Genomic DNA, 14,368 nt, shown 5'->3' on the forward strand with positions numbered 1-14,368 from the left:
CAAACAGTGCAGTAACACAGGAAACAATTCCACCTTCATGACAAACTTTCCTTCTAGGCATAGGGATGAGGCAGATCTCTTCAGCACAAAAATGGTAAATTTTCTCTTCCTGGAGTTCTCACTGGCTTTGGTCAATATTGCTTTATTAAGAGACAAAAAATGGAATCTTTCTTTTAATATTATGGTACATAACATTACAGAGTTACAACTGACCTAAACCTCAGTTAAAGTTCCTTGTAATGGTTGAAAAACACAGAATACCTTCACATCTGTGGAGTTTCCAGGCACAGCCTAGGGAAAAGTTCCCAATTCCAGTAAATCGGCTACAAGATGATGATAAATCGCATTTGAGATATGATACCAGAGATTATATATTAACGGATATCAAAGTCAATGCTCCTTAAATGGGTTCCTTCTTAAGTTTTCCTATTTATAAACTGAAACTATCCTAGCAGGCCAACTCCAAAAACTATGTCTATATTCAGCACCACTGAATTTCTGAGACCTAACAAAGTACTTAACAAATAACAGTACACAATAAATATTTGACCAAAAAAGTGCAATGAATTTATTAATATTGTTTTTCCGTCTCACAAGAATATGGTAGCATTTTATATAACTATTGGGATCCCCGACTTGATTAGGTATCCTACAACATGCAAAATGACTCTTAAAATTCATTATGTTTGTATACCTCGGTGTTTACTTTTATGTATTATTTTATATCACATTAAGCAAAAACACCACATTACTCTCTGGCCAACATATTACAGGAAGGGAAAGTAACTAATATTTATTGAGAACTCACTAAATTGGCATGTGCCACATGCCTTAATTTGCATTGTCTTGTTTATTTCTTAAGGCACTCTGATTAAACAGACATTATTAATCTCCTTTTAACAGAAAAAGAAGTGTAGGCTTAGAGAGATTAACTAATTTACCAAGGTTATACAACGCTTGTCAGAACATAGATTCAAACCCAGCCACTTCTGACTTCACAGTTCATGCTCTTTCTTTCCGTTATATTGAACTGACAAAGGAAAACATACTGAAACTGCAAAAGCAATCATTTATTTGTCAAAGCTAAAGAAATGTCTCTTCAAGCTTGGGGTGTGCCTATTCCAGCATGCGTGTGTTTTCACTATGATAAGCAATTCCAGCAAAGGGGAAAAGGGCCAATTGAGTCCAAACACCAAAACACGTTTTATTTAGAGATTTTATTTTATAATAACATGCTTAGAAATTATTCTTCTTTCTAATGGGTCATTTAATAATAAATGCGTATTTCCTTTTTGTGTGCTAGTTTGACTTACCTTTATTCATATCAATCAGGAAAAATGCAATTCAAAAAAAGTCACAGATGGAAGCAAAGAAACACAGAAAGGAGAGAATTGGAGAGACCCTAAGAGCACCCTGATAAATCCACTGATGTCCACCAGGGAAGACATGAAAAGCAAACTTTTCTTGATGAATACCAGTTTCCTGGAAGGGGGCAATTATGGTCTTCTCTTCCAAAAAGTTACTTAGAAAAGCCAGCATGACCTCCGCTTAAGCCTCCTGTGGATAAGCTCTGGAAGATGTCCGGGAAAGCGTAATACTATATGAAATTGAACAATCCTGTGGCAATTAAGTCTCAGGGGAAAGGGTCTTACATTTGTAAATGAAGTAAACATTATTGATGTTTTAACCATTGAAATCACCTGCACATGTATACGGCACATGCCACTGAATTAATAATTATCAGAATTCAAAACTAAGGACTTCTGTCAGTGTATGTCTGTGTGTGTCTCTAGTAGACAAAAAAAAAAAATCCTCAGGAAAAAAAGTGGCTCAGTTTTCATCTGGCCTAATGTAGAAAACCCCCTGTAATGAATGTGCTGAGTTAAAGTGGAAATCATTCAGCAAAACTTATAAAGAAAGATCAGTTTGACAAACCTACGGCAGACTCAAATAAGTGCTCTGAGTATCTGACCACACTTTCAGCACGGGTATTGGTAAGCTTTCTAAGTGAGACCCTATCAAAAGCATGTATTAGGACATAAACAATAATCAGAATTATAACCTATCAAAAATTGGCTTATGTTTTCTTTTCATGTTACCAATCTGTACTGTACCTTACCCTAAAATAGAGCTTGTAACAAGTAATTTCTGTCTAAAAGGAGATATTATAAACAGCATCAGTTCTATGCAAAAGCAAGTACCTATGTGGTTTATTTTGAAAGGATAGCAAGAGGCCCACATGTCGCTAAAATGTGTCATCTTTTCTCACACATTACTGGTCTGAAACTAAGAAATTTACCAGTAATGGCCCTTCTTTGGAATAGGACATAATATATGTTAATTATCCATACACATACATACCCTTTGCTCTAAGAGCAGAATTTGAGGGAAAAGATAGAAATCAGGTGTATTTCAATAGGGGAAAGAGAACAATTTGGAACATCCACGAGAAAATATCAGATCACTGAATATCAGTAAGAAAGATAAAGATGCCAGAAGATATGACAATACAAATTTGGAGTACAGGTCAATTTTTCTAACATAGTAGCATAATTCATCTAGCTCACCTTTCTGAGAAAGATTAAGTATTATATGCATAGCTCTCTGAACTCCTCGAAAAAGAAGCCACAGAAATATGGGAAATAATTATAACTACATCTCCTAGTACCTAAACAAGTCTTGGCTGAAAGCTCCATTAGTTCATTCATATCAGCAGACTACCATTTAGAAAACCAAAAGAAAAAAATCCCTACCTGCTAGTCAAGGAGCCAAAGAGTAAAACGCAGCCTGTAAGGTCTCTGATTCCAATCAGAATTTAACCCAGGCAATATAAGAATCTGGTTCATGTATTTTCAATGGGCATCTTCCAGACATTTAAGGGAGAAAGAGATTAAGAAATTATCTCCAAACCCTATCCCTAACATGTACGGAATGAAAAGACTACCACCTGTCTAGGATTTGAGTTTCATGGGCATGTTCACTACATCAAAGCATCGGGGGACAGGCTTTAAGGGAAGGCAGACAAGATCAAGAGACTTGCATATTTTAAATAAGACACAAAAATTACAACATAAAATAGGATCATTCACAAATGATCCCTCTTTATTCATTCACAAATCTGAGGGCCCTTAGTGGGTTGGGTTTAAATTCACACATCCTGGAAAAGGTACCTTATTTAAAATGAAGTTTAAGAGGGAACAAATGTATTTCATGGGGGTTTGTAAACTAATAAAAGTATTCTGCAAGGTGATTTGAGGTTCAGAGATTAAAGAAAACCGTGAAGTCATATAAAGTATTCACTCTTCTTACTGCTGTAAGAATGAGTGACTTTTTTCAAATGTTGTCAAAGAATTCTTTTCATATCTATCCTTTTCTGGTGCTACCGTGTTTCCCCGAAAATAAGACCTAGCCAGACCATCAGCTCTAATGCATCTTTTGGAGCAAAAATTAATATAAGACCCAGTCTTATATTAAAATAAGATTGTGTATTATATTATGTTACATTACATTATATTATATATAAGACCAATCTTATATTAAAATAAGACTGGGTCCTATTATATTATGTTATATTATATTAGATTACATAAGACCCTGTCTTATATTAAAATAAGACCGGATCTTACATTAATTTTTGCTCCAAAAGCACATTAGAGCTGAAGATTCGGCTAGGTCTTATTTTCGGGGAAACACGGTATCTATACCAACAGCTATCTATACCAAGAGCAATTACATCTTACATTTACTTTTTATTAAATTTATTGGAGTGACATTGGTTGGTAAAATTATATAGGTTGCAAGTGTACAATTCTATTATATACATCATCTATATAATACATCAGCTCGTATATATTGCATTGTGTGTTCACCATCCAAAGTCAATTCTCCTTCCATCACCATATATTTGACCCCCTTTACCCTCTTCTACCATTCCCACCCTTCTAGTAAACACTGAACTGTTGTCTGTCTGTGTCTATGAGTTTTTGTTTGTCTTGTTTGTTTGTTGCTTTCAGTTTTAATCCCATATATGAGTGAAATCATAACATCTTACATTTAAATTAAGTTTTAAAGATTACAAAGGGGTATTACGTTTTTTTCTGATCCTTAGATGTATTCTGGAGACCGTTTTTTTAATCTCAATTTTATAAATAAGGCAACTAAGGATCATAAATTTAAAAAAATGAGTGATTTACTCAAGGCTGCACAATAGGTAAATACTGGAACTGAGTGTGACCCATGTCTTTGGACTCCTGGTCCCTCACATTTCCTCCCACCAACCTGGATATAACTACCAAATATAATGTAGACAAGCCTTGTTTTCATTCACTCCTGATTTCACAAAGGAAGATGTTCTAGTCAAACCTGTTAAAACAGCTGATCTTATTGGTAAGCAAAATGACAGCCATTTTCATCACTGATAGCAGAGTGAACATGCAAACTACAACTCTTTTACATGATCCACACTAGCAAATTGATTGGAGACTTCAAATTGTTCCTAGATCAACCTAAGTGTGGCCATCTTGCTAACACAAGGGGAGTTCTTTATTCTGGACCTTAATGTGTGAAACTGAGTCTCAGCAAATTTCAGGATGTGTTGATGCAATCCACATGTAGTGTTAGGAAAGTCTTTCTGAGCCATGGCCCCAGGGGCAGATGGTTCCTTTGATCTTTATAGTTGTAAAGGAAATGTTTGGCAATCAGACTGAAAAAGTACCCTAGCAAAAAACAGAGAGGCATTTGTACAATGACATGAAGTTCTTATTTTTCTGCCTACATCTCCTTCTGCTTGCAGTAAGAGTCTAAAGGAGAATCCTGGGAAAATATAAAGAGCTTCAGAGGAAATTGTTAGAGTGGTCCTTACAAGAGCAATAAAAAACAGAGGTAAGGAAAAAAATCAAGAGTAGCTCTTTTTTGTCATAACATGTGACAAGAAGTCTCCATAGTAGTGTATTTCAGTTAGACTTTGCTGGGTAACAAACCATTCCAAAACTAAATAGTTTCTAAAAACAACTTATTACTTCTCACTATTCTGAGGGTTTGGCAGGGTGGTTCTTTTCTGAACTCACCTGTACTTACAAATGTGCTATAGTCACCTGTGGTGTCAGCTAAGGGCCTATAGTGAAGGTGGGAAAATGGACTTCACCTGGTGATAGGAAAAGTCGCATTGCAAAAGTTTATGGGCACAGTGAGGCATAATTCTTTAGGGTCTATTATTATAACAATCAACCACACTAGGATTTTTAATCCCAACTGTACATAGAATCATTTGGGATACTTTTAAACAAATACCAATGACTGGGTCTCACTCCTACAGATTCCTATTTAAGTGGTCTGGGGTGAAGTCCAGTCATGAGCATTTTTTAGAAGTTCTCCAGGTGATTAAAATTGAGCCAGATTTAAGAACAATTGCTTTATATTCTGGTGATTGAATTAGAGTAGTTGCAGAATGAGTAAGCAAGAGTACTTTGCAGTAAGAATTTCACACTAATGTAAATGATGACCAGTAAGATGAAATAGAAAACAGAAATAAAAGACAGAAAAGTGTTGGATCTAAGTCAACAACAAAACAAGAACAAAGACTTTTAACTCAGTCAAAAGTAGCCGATAACTTTTTACCAATACTTATCGTAAAAGTATGGTGAAAGGAGATTGGTAATTAACCTGAGAACAAAACTGATTATATATATATACACACACACACATATATATATATACACATATATATACATATATATATCTGTGTGTATATATATATATATATATATATATATATATATATATATATATATATATATAGAGAGAGAGAGAGAGAGAGAGAGAGAGAGAGAGAGAGAGATATGCTTAGCTATTTTAACCCAGTAGATGGTTCACTCACTTGAATTGGTTTAGTTTTCCCCAGTGGACTCTATTTTCCTTCTAACTCACAGGTTCTCAAGACAGGCTGAACATAGGATGCTTTAAAAGAATATTAGTGCATAAACCCAAACCCAATATTCTGATTTAATTGGTCTGGAATGAGATCCAGACATCAGTTACCCAGGTGATTCTAATGTGAAACCAAGCTTGAGAAATGTTGGTCTAAGATGTCATTTTAAACAAACGTTTTCAAGTATTGTTAAGGGAAGTCTGGCATTAATTCTGGTGGAACTAATCAATATGGTAGTCACCCTTAGGGTTTAAAATAGTTCTCTGAGGGCAAGACATACTATATCTCATTCAATTCTGTGTATCAACACCCTAGCACCATGTGTGGCATAGGACATAGACTGGCATCTGTCTTATAGACTACTCTTCTCAACCTACTGTTGTGTGAGTTTGGTTGACAGCTGAATCTATCAGTTTCCAGGAATGTAAAATACCTTGAATTCATCAAAACATTACTAAAACAATCCACTATTGGCAAAGTATCAGTTACTGCACATATACCAGGGGTGCTAAAAAAATGTACACATATGACTTGTATTCATATCACTTTTGGTATCAGTATATATTGCGTATTACCATTTTAATACAGGTTTTTCCGGTATCAGTATATATTGCGTATTACCATTTTAATACAGTGTTTTCCTTCCTTAAAATGTGTATATGTTTTTTGGCACACTCTTTATATTAACTGTATTAATGCCAGGCCATTGAAAAAAATTTTTATGCAATTGACAGTTACATCCAGGGTGAACTAGTAATTAGAAAACTTAATATTGTTTGAATACCCAAGGATTAACTGAGGTAGTCCTCTCCATCAGACAGAGACAGAACTTACACTTGAAACAGAGACCATTAACAGTCAATACGCTTACATTCAAGAGCTTCAAATAAAGATTGACCTCCCCAGTGACACCAGACTTGGGCACCCCAGCTCAATGTCGGGCAATTATCTTTTATATTTTTGATACCTCCTAGCTCCCATCTTTGCTCTGCATTCCTCACTCTGTTCCTACATCTAGCCAACTCCTAAATCTCCTTGGCTTAACCTTCTGTTCTTCACTGAACATTTAGTCTTTGGAACTTTATTTTTTCCAGTTTCAACACTCCATCCTCTCTAAAATATAACTTAGACTGATTCCCCGACTTTTCTTACTCACAGCCAATACCAGAAAATCATGTCAGGGAAGCTCCAGCGATGGGGCACCATCCATGATGTCTCACAGCCTGTGTCCCATGTAAGCATTTTCCTACTCCCCAACGCACACACTTTCAGGTCAACCATACACTGGAACTGACCCTCATTCTATTGATTGGGATCAAATCCCTATTTAGGGTATGTGAACTCAGGGGACTTCAGAAATCAGGGTTCCCAAACTAAGAATGGGCATTATCCTAGAAAAAAGAAGTTATATAAATATGGAAAACTCTGGATCTAGCAAAATCAGTAGATTTATTCAGTGGAGGTCTTCACAGAGCCTTTACAAGCACTGAATTGCTAACACCAGGTGGCTAATGCTGCAAAAGAAGTTCTGGTGCCTTGCAAAATTCTGAGAATTCTCACTAACCATCCCAAATTTAAAGGCAAGTGAACTGAGATGAGTTGATATCCTTTTCTCCCCAGCCCCACCCTTACCCCCCATTAGCTTTGGAGAAAGAGTAGGAGTAGATGTGGAGACGCTTGGATTAGAAACTGGTGAAATTAGAGACATTTTTAGGACTATCTGTCGGGAACAAAGGCTCTGGGGCTCCATACTGAACTAAGGGGTTACTTAACGCCCTAAGGTATCTTCTCACCATGGGAATGAATTATGTTTGTGATATGGCAAGAGAGCAGGGGAAATTGAACAAAGACAGGTGAGATACATAGAAAAAAATATAATATCATAGATTTTTCAATCCAAATATATCAGTAATTATATTAAATGTAAATGAATACTTGATTAAAAGACAAAGATTGTCAGATCTGAAAAAGAATAAAACAACTATATGCTGCTTCCAAGAAACACAATCTTGTATGAGATTATAGAGAGGTTGAAAGTAAAAGTATGGGAGAAATATATCATGTAAGCACTAACCAAAACAAAGCTTGTATATCTATATATTAGAAAAAGTGATATATTATAAAAATGTACACTTGAAATCTATATAATTTTACTAACCAATGTCACCCCAATAAATTTAATAAAAATGTTTTAAAATCACCAACCATAACAAAAAAAAGTATTAGGAAAAGTAGACATTAAGGTAAGAAAATTTTTTACAGAAAAAGGATACTTCACAATGACAAAAGGGTCAATCCTGCCTTTCAGAATTTAAAATTCTAAATTAGTATGTACCTAATAACAGTCTCCCTCTCTCTCTCTCTCTCTCCATATATATATATATATATACACACATATACATATATATGTATATATATACATATACATATATGTATATATATATATATATACATATACATATATATATATATATATATATATATATATATATATATATATATATGGAAAAATGAACAAAATACTCACAGAAGTGGACAAATCTGTATATGACAGAGAATGGTGACCTACACAAAGGGTTTTATGTGTCAGGCTTGGAAGTAGTGGACATCACTTCTACCCACATTCTACTAATGTTAGGACTTGTAAGCAATACTGGTTCTCATGTCAAGTAGAGATTCAGATTTACATTTGAGGATTAAATAATTTTTTTCTAACTTTCAAGTATATAATACTGTATTGTTAACTAGGATAATCATGCTGTATATTAGATCCCCAGAATGTATTTGTCTTATACTGGAAGTTTGTACCTCTTATAAAACATCTCCCCGATTTCCTTCAAACACCAGGCTCTGGAAACCACCATTCAATTCTGTTTCCATGTGTTTGTTTCACGTTTTTCAGTTTTGTTTTGTTTTTATATTACACATTCAAGTAAGACCATACAGTACAATATTTGTCTTTCTCTTTCTGGTTTACTTAGCATAATGCCCTCAATATCCATCCATGTTGTCACAAATAGCAGGATTTCCTATTTTATGGTCAAATAATATTCCATATATATATATATATATATATATATATATATATATATATATATATATATATGGAATATTAACTCCTTATCAGACACAGGGCTTGCAAATATTTTCTACCTTTCTGTAGATTGCTTTTTCACTTGTTGATTGTTTATTTTGCTGTGCATAAGCTTTTTAGTTTGATATAGTCCCACTTGTTTCACTTGTTTTATTTTTTCTTTTGTTGCTTGTGTTTTTGGTGTCATATCTAAAAAATCATGGTCAAGATCAATGCTGATACTGTTTCCCCTGTTTTCTTCTATGAGCTTTACAATTTCAGATCTTATATTTCAATCATTATTCCATTTTGAGTTATTTTTGAGAGTGGTATAAGTTGGGGTCCAATTTTATTATTTTGGATGTGATTATCATTTCCCAACACAATTTACTGCAGAGACAGACTTTCCCTGCCCCATTGAATATTTCTATTGCTTTTCTGGTCTCTATGCATGACATTTATTTCTACACCGTTCTTTTTTATTTCCCTTGTACTAACTTTTGGCTTAGCTTGTTCTTTTTCCAGTTCCTTGAGGTGCAAAGTTAGGTTGTTTACTTGTCATCTCTCTTTTTCCTTAATGTAGGTATTATTCATTATAAACATCCCCTTAGAACTACTTTTGCTGCATCCCATAAATGTTGATATGTTATGTTTCTATTTTCATTTACTTGAACATATTCTTTTATTTCCTTTTGCTTTCTTCTTTGACCCATTTGTTGTTCAGGAGTATACTTTCAATTTCCATATACACTTATTTGTGAATTTTCCAGTTTTCCTCGTGTTATCTTCTTAAATTGGTTAAGACTTGGTTGGTGGCCTACCCTATGATCTATTCTGGTGAATTTTGTGTGTACAATTGAGAAGCATGTGTATTCTGCTGCTATTGGATGGAATGTTCTGTATATGTATGTTAGGTTCATTTGATATAAAGGATAGTTCAATTTCAATGTTTCCTTATTAATTTTCTATCTAGAGAATCTATCCATTGTTGAAAGTGGTATTGAAGTCACCTACAATCATTGTATTGTTGTCTATTTCTCCCTTCAGATCAGTTAATATTTGCTTCGTATATTTAGCTTCTTTGATGTTGTAATGACATATGTAATTATTATATCCTTGTGATGTCTTGATTCCTTTATGATGTACTGACTCCTGTATAATGACCTTCTTTGTCTCTTGTTACAGTTTTTGACTTAAAGTCTATTTTGTCTGATATAAGTATAGCTACTCCTCCTCTCTTTTGTTTTCTATCTGCATGAAATATTTTTTTATCCCTTCACTTTGAGCCTGTTTGTGCCCTTAAAGCTGAAGTGGGTCTCTTGTAGGCATCATCTAGTTGGGTCTTGTGCTATTCATTCAGCCACTCTATGCCTTTTGATTGGACACTTTAGGCCATTTACATTTAAAGTAATTATTGATAGGTAAGAACTTACTACTGCCATCTTTTAAACATCATCTTTTAAACATTTTCTAAAACATCATTGTTTTCTGACTGTTTTGTAATTTCTTGTGTTTTCTTCTTCTCTCACTGTATTCATTTATAAATTGATGATTTTTCTTTAGTGGTATGTTTTGTTCCCTTCTCTTTATCTATTGTGTATCTACTGAAGGTTGTTTTGTGGTTACCATGATGCTTAAATAAAACATCTTATAGATATGTTTATTTTAAGCTGATATCAACTTAACTTTGATCACGTACGAAACTCTACCCTTTTACTCCCCTCATATTTTATGTTTTTGATATCACAATTTACCTCTTTTTATATTGTGGATCCATTAACAAATTACTGTAGTTATAATTATTTCTAATATTTTTGTCCTTTAACCTTTATACTAGAGTTAAGTGATCAATAGACCATCATATTATAATGGTAGAGTATTCCGAATTTGACTATATATTTACCTTTATCAGTGTGTTTTATATTTTCATATGTTTTCATGTTTCTACTTAGTGTGGTTTCATTTCAGGTTGAAGAACTCCCTTCATCATCTCTTGTAAGGCAGGTCTAGTGTTGAGGAACTTCTGCAATGTTTATTTGGTAAAGTCTTTATCTTTCATTTCTGAAGAACTACTTTGCTATGTAAAGTATTCTTGTTGGCAGGTTGTTTTTCTTTTTTTCTTTTCTTTTTCTTTCAATACTTTGAATATATCATCTTCTCTTTCCTGGACTCCAAAGTTTCTGCTGAGAAATCCACTGATAGCCTTAGGAAGTTCCTTTGTGTGTAACTTTTTTCTTTCTCCTGCAGCTTTTAAAATTATCTCTTTGGCTTTGACTTTAAACAGTTTTATTGTAATGTATCTTGGAGAAGATCATTTTTGGTTGAAATTTTAGAGGGACAGTGAGCTTGATCATGAACTTTGGGAAGTCCCCAGATTTGAGAAGTCTCAGCCATTATTTCTTTAAATATGCTTTCTTCTTTTCTTCTCCTTTTGGAACTCCAATAATACATCAATTGTTTCTCTCAATAATTCACATAGGCTTTCTTCACTCATTTTCATTCTTTTTTCCATTTTGCCCTTCTGACTGATTTCAAATGAAATGCCTTCTCATTCACTAATTATTTCTTCTGTTTGGTCAAGTCTGATGTTGAAGCTCTCTATTGAAGCTCTCTATTGAATTTTTCAGTGCACTCATTTCATTCCAGGATTTCTGTTTGGTTTTTACAATCGTTTCTATTTATGTCGAACTTCTCATTTTGTTCATTGTTTTCCTAATTTCATTTAGTTGTCTATCTGTGTTTTCTTGTAGTTCAATGATTTCTTTAACAGGAATATTCTTAATTCTTTATCAGACAGTTCATAGGTCTCCATTTCTTTAGGGTCTGTCATTGAAGCTTTATTAGTTTCCGTTGTTGATTTCATGTTTCTCTGATTCTTCATAATATTTGTTGACTGGGACCATAGAAGCTGGCCTGGAGTCTAGATCTATGGGAGCCTGCCTGGTGTTGGGACTTGCCAAGAGTCTGGGATGGCAATAACCAGCTTGGTGCTGAGGGTCAGGAGCCCACAGTAACTGGTTTGGACTCAAGGTTCATGGGGGTTGACCTGGTGATGCAGTGGGCTGGGAGCCTGGGGCCATGAGAGGTAGCCAGGTCCTGGTGCAGGCGGGTGCTAGGATCCATGGTAAAGTCAAGAACTCACTTTATTCTCCCTCCTCCACAGGAGGGTGTCTATCTCCATGCTGGGTTGCCCAGACTTGGAAGGGGGTGATGGGGTAATGTGAAACTGTCTCTTCTACCCTCTTCAATGCATCTTTTCTTATTTCTACACTCTAATTATGTGCTGTTAAACCTCACCTAGAATCTTTACCTCTTGTGAAGGTATTTTTGTGCATGGACAGTTGTTCAAATTGATGTTTCTAGAAGAGGACAAGCACTGAAAACTCTTATACTAACATCTTCTGCCATCACTCTTGGGGATTAAATAATTTAAGGAAAACAAGGACTCTATTCTAGAGAAAGAGGATAACTGAAATACAGCGTCAGGGTCTCCAGCCTCCTGGCTAAGATTCAAGGCTAGAGTTCATATTCCATTGGAGAAGAAGCAAAGAAAAAGTGGGTAGAACATCCAAGTACCAGAGCCAGAACAAGGGTAACTAAAGCAGACTGGTCACATGTGTTGGAGTTATGTAGAGTCCAAAGCACAAGACAGTGGTCTCTGACACATTAATTACTCTCAAGCTCCTTAGATAACTGTATAAAGACCTTTTTTGAGGTCCTATTTCTAAGGAGTGGGGTAGAGAGGTAGAGAGAGAGAGACTGACTCTGAATCTCACTGGATTGTGATAAGCCTGAAAAGGACATACATAATTATAGACCACAGGGGGAAGTAAAGCCGGCAGGTCCTGACAAAAGTAGTATTTCGTCTGAGCTAAGTGCTACCTAAAAGACTCTCCACAACTTGAAATTCTTTTCTTCCAGGGTTGTTTCACGTCTCTTCTTTTCAAAAGTTTTTCTTAACCACTTCATCCCCAACTCCTCCACTGGCAGCTGAACTCTTTTCTCTTTAACTACTACATTCCCATGACACAGAGTCTACAGAACTTGTTTGTGGTAAGGCTGAGAAAGAAGAATAGAAGAGATCTGAGACTCTAAGCATAAGAATACGGAGGTCAGAGGAAAGCAGAGTAATTAGACATCAGAATAAGACAGGAAAATAGCAAGTGACCACAGGAGGGTTAGGTTGTGGAAATCTTAACTACAGAAAGGTGACAGATACCTGAGATATAAATATATAACATAAGCTCTAAGAATTTAGTAACTAGTGGTTTATTTTGGAAGAATTACCAAGAAGGGGGAAAAAGATGAAAGTTGGCTGGACTTATACCAGTAAGCCTAATAAGAATCAAGAACTTTCACATACTATTTAGACATCTATGATTATGTGGTTAGAGAATTCTTAAAATGCTGTGTGTCAGTCATGTGAAATTTTGGATAGATTTTTTTTCTGTGGGTAGGAAATTTAAGTTCAAGCTGAACTTTTATGAGAAAAAATTGGCTGGAATTCTTTACCTTGGAGCCAAGAGATGAACTTCAGATATTCTAGTCAGTAATGTATTTGTGAAAAATATGAATCTGAGGAATTTTATCCTGTTTTCATATACTAAAGGCACAGACAGAGCGCAGCTTGAGCAAAAAAGGTAAGGGTTTGTGTTTTATAACCTCCCACTTCTTACATGTCTGCACCCTATCTCCCATTACCTTTATTCTCTGTTCTGGAGACTCTGGCTCTTCATACTTCAGTTCAAAGCTGAATTCAGTAAAGGTCTGTGTTCTTTCAAAATGTCCAGCTTATTATCTCTGGTTTGCAGGTGAAAAAGAATGTTCAGAGTGGTTAAGTAACTAGCTAATACAAATTAAAAGTGGTAGAGCTCATTTCTAGGTATTTTGACTTCTTTCCAGCTTTCATGCCTTCATTAATTCATTTATTCATTTCTTTAACACATATTTAGAGAGCATGCTATGCACAAATATTTAACTTTTGCACAGAACTTCAGAACTTTTTCACATATACATTTTATTTAATCTCCACAATAACTTTCTAAGACAGATGAGTTATTAACCTCATTTTACAGATGATGTAGTTAAGGTTCAAAGAGGTCAAGTAATATCTTAAGTCACTAGGTTTATTAAGTGTCAGTGCTGTGACTTGAATTTGGGTCCTCTGATGCAATGTTCAGTGAACTTCCCATTAAACAACACTAAGGACACAAAGAAGATAACGTATTGTTCCCACCATTACATATGTTATCTAGTTGTAACCAAAGACAGATCAAATTACAAAGTAAAGCATTATAGGTACTTCAAAACACAGCACTTTAAGTGCCAACTAAATTATGTAGGCAATAAGCGTCAAGGATTCAGAGAGG

This window comes from Rhinolophus sinicus, chromosome 14 (genome assembly GCF_057876585.1).
Source record: "Rhinolophus sinicus isolate RSI-liver-muscle chromosome 14, RSI-T2T, whole genome shotgun sequence".
NCBI lineage: Eukaryota > Metazoa > Chordata > Mammalia > Chiroptera > Rhinolophidae > Rhinolophus > Rhinolophus sinicus.